Below are 10,131 nucleotides of genomic sequence, written 5' to 3'. Positions count from 1 at the left end.
TGTCTGAGCGCACTCTCCGGTGTCCGTAGCTCCTGACGTCAAACCGTCGCTCCGCACTTGCCTTTTGACCGCTAAATGTTTTCGAGGAAAGTTTAGAGACAACGTGCATTTATTTACAGTTTTTGGTTGTCTTTTCCTAAGATTCCCCTCACTATTTCAGGAAACAAACCCCTGGTAAAAAAAAAAGAAAAAAAAAAAGGTGCATAATATAAATAAAAATGCAAAAGCCATATGATGTTATGCACCCAATTAACGTTGACATTTCAAGTGTTTTAATGACTGCTTTACAGACAAGTCTTTTTTTTTTTTTTATAGAAAAAGTCTTTACAAATATATATTTTTAAGACACATTCTCGAAAGGTTTATACTGGTGTGAAATATAGGTTATTTTGAAACATTTTTCTCCTCTGCATTTGCGTGTTGCAAATGACGTTAACCCAATTATCACAGTGCATCTGACCCTGGGTTAGTCCCACAGGGATCTGCAGTGTTCTCATAAACCGTTCCTGTGAAAGCCAGGACTGCAGACTAAAAAATGACTGTAGCTATTGGCTGCAAAAATGAAACATTTTAGAGACAAATTACCCCCTTTTTTTTCTTTTTCTTTTTTTTTTACAGAATCACAAAAAAAAAAAAGAGAGAAATAAAAGATGGTGTTTCTCAAAAGGGTTCAGATATGTGCTGCTTGTCATACACGTTCGTTTAGATTTAGGGGGAGACTGGGTATGAAAGTAACACTTTTTGTTTGAGCATCTCAGAGGTTGTTTGTGAATTTGATACGTGGTAGCCACATTTGTCTGATACAAATATGACACACTTGGACATGTACAACACAATCACAGATGTGTTAATGTCAAACACAAATAGTTCCGTTGTTACACTAGGTGAGTTGTAACAGGCTGGGGATAGATGTAACAATGAGAGGTAATTTGCTGAAATAAGATCCACACAAAATACATTTATGTAAGAATATTTTTGAAGAACAAAGAATAATCAGTTTTGAATAAAGTGAACAAATTAAAGTAACAAAAAACATTGTATTGTATGTAGGATTTTATATTTAGCACAAAAACAATTGCTGAGTGTGTTTGTATCATGTCACACAACAGTTCAGTCACTAGCTATGTTGTCACCTATTTTTTGTGAATTTTGGGATATCACTTAAAAAGCGCTGGATGGAAATGCAGAGATGCACATACATTCTATAAATGTGCAAAGAAAAATTGAGGTGGATATAGTTTTTATCACGATAAGACATTCGTATTAACTATGATGGAGTCATATTTACCACAAATCCCCCAATGTGCAACAAAAAACTCACATGATTTTGTCTTAACAGGGGATGTGATTTATATTTGGAATCATCATAAAGGGTTGGTTGTAACATTTTTAATGAACCATTACAACTATCCCCCCCCCCCCTCTAACAGTCACAACTTAGCTAACTCTTTTAGCATGTGGGTTTGAAGTAGCATGAATGCAAAGCATCAAATAAAACTAGATAAACAACTACTGTAGATTGTGCAAGTCAAATAAATGCATCTACAATACAATGATTGGCAAAAATGAATCTTGATACCATTTTTTACTTTCCTTCCTGAAAATAATTTTTTGGTAATAAAATGTACAATGTTGTTCACTGGGTGATGCAAGTGTATGATATTGATGACATCACCACAGCTCTTTTTTGACTTGTGACAGTGTGACAACACTCCCCGGTCTCCCTAAACATGTTTGTTACTCGGAAGAACAAATATTCAACCTACTTTGTTTTACTGACTGTTTAAATGTAGCTAAATTTAATCTGTAAATAATGTCAGAAATTTGCTTCACACACAGGTCAAAAAAGAAAAGAACATTTTAGGACTTCTCGGCAGACCTGTAGCTGAATAACCTTACATAATCCCAGTCTTTTTTAAAATAAATTGCTGTTGAATTGTGATTTTTGATATTGCTGTAATCTGATTTGAAATTAAGTTGGCTTATTGATTTATACATTGTAAACGAGTAGCAATCTTAAGAGTGCATGTATTGTCATTTGAAAATCCATTTTAATTTATTTCACTATCAAAAGACAATGTTTAAATCAATTTATGCAATACTTGTTAGACTTTGTGAAGCCCCACAGTTATTTCCCCCGTGTTGTGGGACTGTTGGATTTGTGTCTTGGCAGTCCCCATGCATGAAATGTCATTTTGATATTGCTGTGCAGAACTTTGGTTAACACCTGTTGTTATGATCTATGAATACATTTCACTTTTATTAAATAAAGTTGTCATATATAGGGACATATCCCTTGGGGCTTTGAAGTAAATACTAAAGGTTGGTGATTTTATATTAAAGCATTCACCACACTTCTTCTGCAGTATACCTGTGTTTTATGTTTATGAATGATGCCACCATTGATCCGGGTAGATCCATGCACAAGAATGAAAGGCAGCATCTCATGAGGCAGAGAATGTTGTTATATACAGTAAGTTCAGCGTGTGCATGATGTTGAGAGCTCTTTGAATATTTGAGACCGAGAGGGCTGAACTGTAGCATAACAACGGGAGCTGAATACTGATGATGCTTTACGAAAGCTGCTGAAGAGGAATTCAGACAAGTGGGCCAATTCAGTTACACGCGGCACAGGGAGTTGTTTGCGTATTTAAATGATTTCCAAAGCGAGACACTTCCTGTGACAATTCTTGGTGTTTTGATTAGTTGCATGACACAAGACACCTTGTTTTCTCCTTTTGGGGAAAACATTATTTTCAGGTGTGTTAATGGGGAGCTGTCCATGGTGCTGTCCTGCATAGAGAACATCTTTTGTTAAGGTCTTGAAGTTGTCAAAGCAGACTGACAGATTTTCCTTTTATTGCATAATATGGTCAATCCTCACAAATACAGAAAGCATTAAAGCATTATTTGAGAAGGAAATTCTCATGCAGTGGTTTTGACTTGTATTGTTCCCGGGTGCAAAAATTCAGAGAGTAAATTTTTAGCGGGAGTGAGTTACTTTGGTTTTCAGTGAAGGATCCAGGGCGTTGCAGGCAGTGGCTAAAGGCAGCAAAGAATCCTAAATATAAAGAGAACACCGCCACAGATAATTTGAAAAACCTCCATGTTTGCTGTCAACATTTCAAACTGGATGAATACAAACATTGTTTTAGGCCAAATAGAGGTGGGAGGGGAAATAAAAGAAACTGCCGTTCCGTCAGTTAATTAGGAAGAAGAGGCAAACTGCTGTCGCGGATAGGCAAGAAACCAGTTGTTGTGTTACATTTTTACGGTAGCTTAATAACCCTTTGACTGTCCGACTTGGGTACAAAAATGCGGAAGTACAGTCTTTTGTTGACACACAAACATGAATTTCTCGGTCCAGATAACACAGAGAAAGAGAAAATATTGTTCATACTTCTGACATTTTAACAATACAGATTGGGTTGAAAATCGTCTCTATTAACACTATCAACTCTAAACACGGAGAAAGTGTAAACATTGTTTATTTAAATATATCACTGAGATTTTAACAATACAGAGCAGGTTGAAAATCTGAAAACGTACACTTAAAACTTCTCCGTACTGCAAGTACATTTAGGATTTATGTAAGTGTGTATTGGCATGTCCTATTTCACTCTGCCTCAAGTATCCTTTCCTTTGATAAGGAAGAAGATAGTCTGTCCTGCAAGGCACAGTTTCTGTTCTTCATGCTGTGTAGCCAGCAATGATCAAATCAAACAGCTCAGATCAGCTGCAGGGATCATCTTCAACCAGCTGTCTATTTCCCGTCTCCCACCACACAAATGAACACTTGACTGCAGGGCTAGAGACACTTCCTCAATGCAAAGATCTCCCTTTCTTAATTCAAACAGTGGAATGATTGTGTTTTAAATGGGCAAAGCCAACAAAAGCACGGTTTACATCTGCCTTTTGTTTTATCTTTTCAGCTTCTTGCGCTAGACTAGACATACTTTTACAAGTTGCTTTTGAATGCAAAAACAAAGTAAAACCTGATTCTTTTTGGCTACAGTTTTTTTTTTTTTTTTTTTTTGCTCTCCATTTTTTCCTTCTGCGTTTTATCTTATTTGCATTCACGTTTCTTTGTTTTTCTGTTTATAAAAAGGCTTGAATAGTTGTTATTCTGTGTAGAGTTCTAAAGTATTCTGACCTTATGCCTGGTTTATATGCATTGACTGACAGCACAGAAACATTTGCTTTGAGTCTTTGACTGCTGCTTTTTGATTAGGTGTTAGCAGATGACCTTGCAAATGCGACAGTTCTCCTACATGCCACTGTGCCTGTTGGATAAGATATTTACTATATTAATGACTGTTAATTTCATTACCACATGTTGATGTGTGAATAGGGAGACCAGACTGATTTATAAGATAAAGATACTACCTGCACAGGGGGAAAAAGTCCTAACTATTATAAATGATGACTATGCCAGGACCTTTTCTCATTTTGTATAATGTGACATCAATCATAACTGGGTATTTATCATGAGAGTATGATGATGCCTTACTAGGTCTTCACAGAAATCATTAAAACTTGCAAAAAATATTCCCTTTTAAGGTTTCTCCTGCATGGGTTTTCAGTGATGTATAATGAGTACCAAACCTAATGATGTGCCCAAGGAGAAACCAAGGTCAGATTTCATCATCTATATATTTTTGGATATCCAGCTGAGCTCTTTTCCTGTACATATCTCCTGGACTGCTGTGGATTTTCACACCGTTTCATGCCATGGTTCCCATGTATGGACACAGAATACACAGTAATCCTGTTTTGTAATCGATGTAATGATTGAGCCCTGGGGGGTGAGGTCTCAAGGACTGAACAAAGACTCAAGGATGTCTCTGGACGGACACACTAATGTCCAAAACATACAACCAAGGATTGTATTTAAAGTGAAAATTTGCAAGAATAGGTTTTACATTATTTATTTATTTATTTATTTTTAATTTTTGATATCTGGAATCTTACTTTTTTTGTAAATGTGTAGACCTATACATATTATGCATTTTTATGTATTTGTGCATTTTCTTTCCTTTATTTTTATTCCGGTTTTTATTTATTTTAATAAAAAATTTTTACAAAAGATTACATCCCCAAAAGAAGGTTCTCGGCTTTGTCCCCAATATATGGTTAAGTATGTGTGTACACACACACACACGCACACGCACACGCACACGCACACATGCGCATGCACACACACACATTCCAGATATCTGTCAATTTAAGATGGTAATCTAGTTAAATTCATTATATATTTATTAAATTAAATATATTTACGAATTTGAATAATTGAATCAAAGTAAATTCTAGACTGTGAACATTTTTTAGTACCCCCTTCTGACATAATGCTCTGCAGCTAATACTTAACCTTTGGCTGTTCCTGTGCTTTGAAATGCTTTGAAATGAGTTATTGCAATTATAATATGTAACTAGTCAAACTAGGTGATAAAGTCATCAAGTTTTCTAGACTTTCAATTACCTAGTCCTGGTAGGATTCTGACATTACAGCACCTATTAGTGCTTTGGGCATAATACAGCTGCGTTGGCAGCTTAATTATAGATGTAGCACAAAGTGCAAGTCTGAAATGTGTTTAACACACTTCCTTCTGAGAGGAAGCAGAATGACTTCATTATGGTGTTTTGTGTGTAACTCTCTCTCTCTCTGTGTGTGTATCCTTGTTTGTGGACTGCGTTAATATACTCCTAGTTCAAAAACCACAAGGAGCCTTGCAATCGTTCAAAAAAGGACCTTATCAAAACAGACATGGTAATTATTAATAAATAAATTAGCTGAAAGGGATTTAAATTCAGTTAATATGCAGAGCAGTTTCCAAAAAAATATGCTTTGCAAAGGCCGTCATGACAACATAAGTGAGAAAAAAAACTAAAATGCTCATTAATTCTGACTTTTATTTATTTTAATACAACTGTTTTTTGTCCTGTCCTCTACTTTGATTTCGACAAGTTCCTTCCAGAAGTGTTTGTATCACTGTTTGTTCTCAGCGTTTCAGAGAGGCTACCAATCTGTGCGTTGCTCAGCGACACGCAACGGTGCAGAACACATGGTGTTAGACTAACAAAGTTAAAAACTTCACCCTGATCAAATAACACACAGATGTCTTTAAACAAACGACCTTCATGCTGTTTGTAATTAGATAAGCAAACTGTGCACTTCAACCTTCTGTCAGGATTGAAAGGTTTCATACTGTGGTGATAACTCTTTGAAGAGCACTCTGCACCAATTCCCTAAATGATTTTCCCAGTCAAATGATGGGCAACATGCATCTGTGTGCTCTAATCAATGGTGAAATGATTTACTCATTGTATGTCTATTAACAATGATTTTAAAATGATGACTCTTAAATGAATGTGTAATTTTGTGTTGAAGAAACTGTTGTTAAACAACAGGGACCGTTGCACTAGCTGTGCGCAAGTTACAAATGATGTATTAAAGTAAAAAAATAAAAAAAATAAAAAAATAAAAAATGATATATACACTGAACAAAATTATAAACGCAACACTTTTGTTTTTGCCCCCATTTTCATGAGCTGAACTCTTTTTCTATGTACACAAAAGGCCTATTTCTCTCAAATATTGTTCACAAATCTGTCTAAATCTGTGTTACTTAGCACTTCTCCTTTGCTGAGATAATCCATCCACCTCACAGGTGTGGTATATCAAGATGCTGATTAGACAGCATGATTATTGCACAGGTGTGCCTTAGGCTGGCCACAATGAAAGGGCACTCTAAGGCTACGTTTACACGGAAACGATCTGAAGAGAAAAACGCAAAAGTGATCACTTTTTATTCTGCGTTTAGACGAGCGTTATGGGGGGGAAATCTGCGTGCATACGGTGACGCAAAAGTGTGTGAAATTCGATGTAGTATGCACTCCAGGCGGCTAGGTGGCAATGTGAAGCACTGATCGGTGCCTTCACTGTCTAGCAGACTTTTGCGTTTTTACCGTTTAGACGGAAACGCGACGGTGGAGCATTTTTAAGATTTCCACTCTGGAGGGTGGTTTCACTTTTTTGCGTTTTTAAGCCCCAAAAACGCCGTCGCCGTCTAAACGAAAGGCACATCTGATAAAATATTTTTACGTTTTCACCCGCGAGCGTTCTCGTGTAAACAGGGCCTAAAATGTGCAGTTTTACTGTTTTGGGGGGTCCGAAAACCAGTCAGTATCTAGTGTGACCACCATTTGCCTCATGCAGTGCAACACATCTCCTTCGCATAGAGGCTTTTGCATCTGAAGTCTTCATATATATATCTGCTTATAAAACAAAACAAAACTGTAGTTTAGCATTGCCCCTTACATACAGTTCCTTAATATGATTTACATACATAATCATGAAATAAAATATTTAGTATATTTAAATATCACATTTCAATGTAATTTTCAACACATGGTCATTTGAAAAGCGTGCCTGTTATTACATTTCTGCAAAATTATAGTTTTAAAGTTATTAAAGTCATACACTTGCAAAGTAATAAGTCCAGGGATTGCTGCGAGGAAAAAACAATAGCAGATAAATACAGATCTGTAAATGTTGAAAATACCTTACGGCTCCATGAGAAACAATTACCGTCTGAATAGTGCTTATGACAAGTTATTTTCATACTATTTGGTTAATTCAATCTGCTTTCATCTGAGATTTAACATATCCGAAACAACTCTGTAACATTCGGCTATACTCTGAAGGAAACTCAAACTGGTCGTACATATCTGTTTCACAGGTTGGCACTGATTTCAGCTGTTCTTTTCTGTTTTCTGATGTCTTGTTTCTTTCCCTATATAGTTTTAGGCCTATAATGGTGTTTTTTAAAAAGTTGTTCATTGATTGTCTGCAAATGTGATTGCCTGGCAGACTCCTGCTGCCTCTGCAATTACTGCAAACCAAAATGAGACACCATAGAGAACATGCAATCTCTTGTTACTGCTAAAAATATTGAGCCTCTAAAAGCATGATTATATGAAGTGTTCCCAAGGTCCGACTGTTTATTTTAAGAGATGTTTAAAATAGGGTCACAATAATGAGCTGATTGGCCCAAATACAGTTATCAAGACTCTGTTGGAACACTGTCTTAACAGATGGTTCATGTCTTGTTATAGGTATAACAGCATGAACTGAAGGTGCTATATGGATATTCACACTCCGATCTTAAATCCCATGCATAGGCAGAATGCCCTACGAGCAGGAGGACTAGTAAACCGATAAAATCAGTTGTGACGTGTGAGTGCCTTTATCACCATGTTGCCACAATTATGCCATCATTGTCATTATTTTCCATAGACCATTTGTGAGTGAGATTGTCAAATGGGTTTTTTAATCACATCCTGTCTCAGCTGCAAAACATTCACCCTTTATCTCACACAACTACTAATAAGCGCTACTTCTACCACTGCTGTCATCAGGGCTCCAGAATGTGACTAAAAACTTTGCAACAATAGTAGTAATTCAGTCAGGAAAACGTTTTTGTTTGTGTCCATATGCGATTTGTCAATAGTTTATCATATTTACAGTGCACGCCAATGTTTCAACAACGAACACAGTGTGAGTCGTGATGTGTGACTCGTGAACAAATTATTATTTTGAACAGTTTTTTGAGTCAGTCACAAAGATTCATAAAACAGTCGCTCGTGAGTTAGCGATTTGATTCAGACTCGTCATTAATCGTATAGAGCCGTTACTGATTGCCTCACTGAAACTGACTTATTTTTCCGGTTACTTACAACATAATCTCATGGCAATTCATAGCTATTTAAATTTTTGGAAAATTGGTGGCTAATTTGTGTGAATTCGTAGCCTACAATATGTTTTGTACATCATTAGTTCATTTTATTTTTTTGGTGCTCATCAATGTTTGCATTCAAAACTAACCACGTGAGCCATGATGTGTGGTAAGTGAACAAATGGTTCTTTTGAACAATTTTTTTTAAAGAGTCAATCACAAAGATTTATGAAACAGTCTTTCTCTTAAATTAGCGATTTGATTCAGACTCGTCATTAATCTGAGTTTAAAGCCGTTACTGACTGCCTCAATGAAACACGACAAATTTTTCCGGTTGCTGGCAACCCAATCTCATGACAATTCATAACATTTTACAATGTGGCAAATTGAAGTCTCATTCTTACTTTTTTGTACGATCTGCTTATTCCCCAGTGATGTGTATGTTTAGGGGTGTTTTTTTCTTTATAATAAAATCACATTGAACCACCTCACAACATAGTTACGTTTTTCCATGAGATCAGGTTGGTTACTGCAGTGTATTTTGGTTATTTTGTTTAAATGGTACAATTAGAAAACACCCTAATTTAACTTGTATCAAGCACATTATATGATTTGTTAATGATGGTGAATAAAAAATTATATGTATGGCCAGAGGTTAGGGTCATGACATTCAAGGCCTAGTGCAGACTGGGTGTATTTACATTTACATTTACATTTACATTTAGACATGGACCCAGGGCTGAGCACCTCCGCAAACTAATAGAAAACAACCAAAATAATCCAAGGTTTTTATTTAACACCGTGGCTAAACTAACAAATAAACAGACGTCACCCGAACAAAATATCCCGTTACAGTTCAGTAGTAATGATTTCATGAACTTCTTCACTGAGAAAATAGAAAGCATCAGAACCACAATTGTAAACGTTCAATCTTCAATCGCGCCTTATAATTCAGCTTCAATTATCACCCCGCAAGAACAATTACAGTGCTTTACAACTATAGAACAAAAAGAGTTAAATAAACTTATCACTTCATCTAAAACAACAACATGTTTATTAGATCCTATACCAACTAAACTACTGAAAGAAGTGTTACCTGTAGTGGAAGAGCCTCTCCTCAATATTATTAACTCGTCTTTATCTCTAGGTCATGTTCCAAGAACATTTAAACTGGCAGTTATAAAACCTCTCATTAAGAAACCACAATTAGATCATAATAATCTAGCAAATTATAGACCCATTTCAAATCTTCCATTTATGTCTAAAATATTAGAAAAAGTGGTGTCCGCTCAACTGGGCTCTTTCTTGCAACAAAATGAGATCTATGAAAAGTTTCAGTCTGGATTCAGACCGCATCATAGCACTGAAACTGCGCTCGTTAAAATCACAAATG

Source organism: Leuciscus leuciscus (genome assembly GCF_965113295.1).
Source record: "Leuciscus leuciscus genome assembly, chromosome: 21".
NCBI classification, from domain to species: Eukaryota; Metazoa; Chordata; class Actinopteri; order Cypriniformes; family Leuciscidae; genus Leuciscus; species Leuciscus leuciscus.
Note: the sequence above shows the minus strand (reverse complement) of the source record.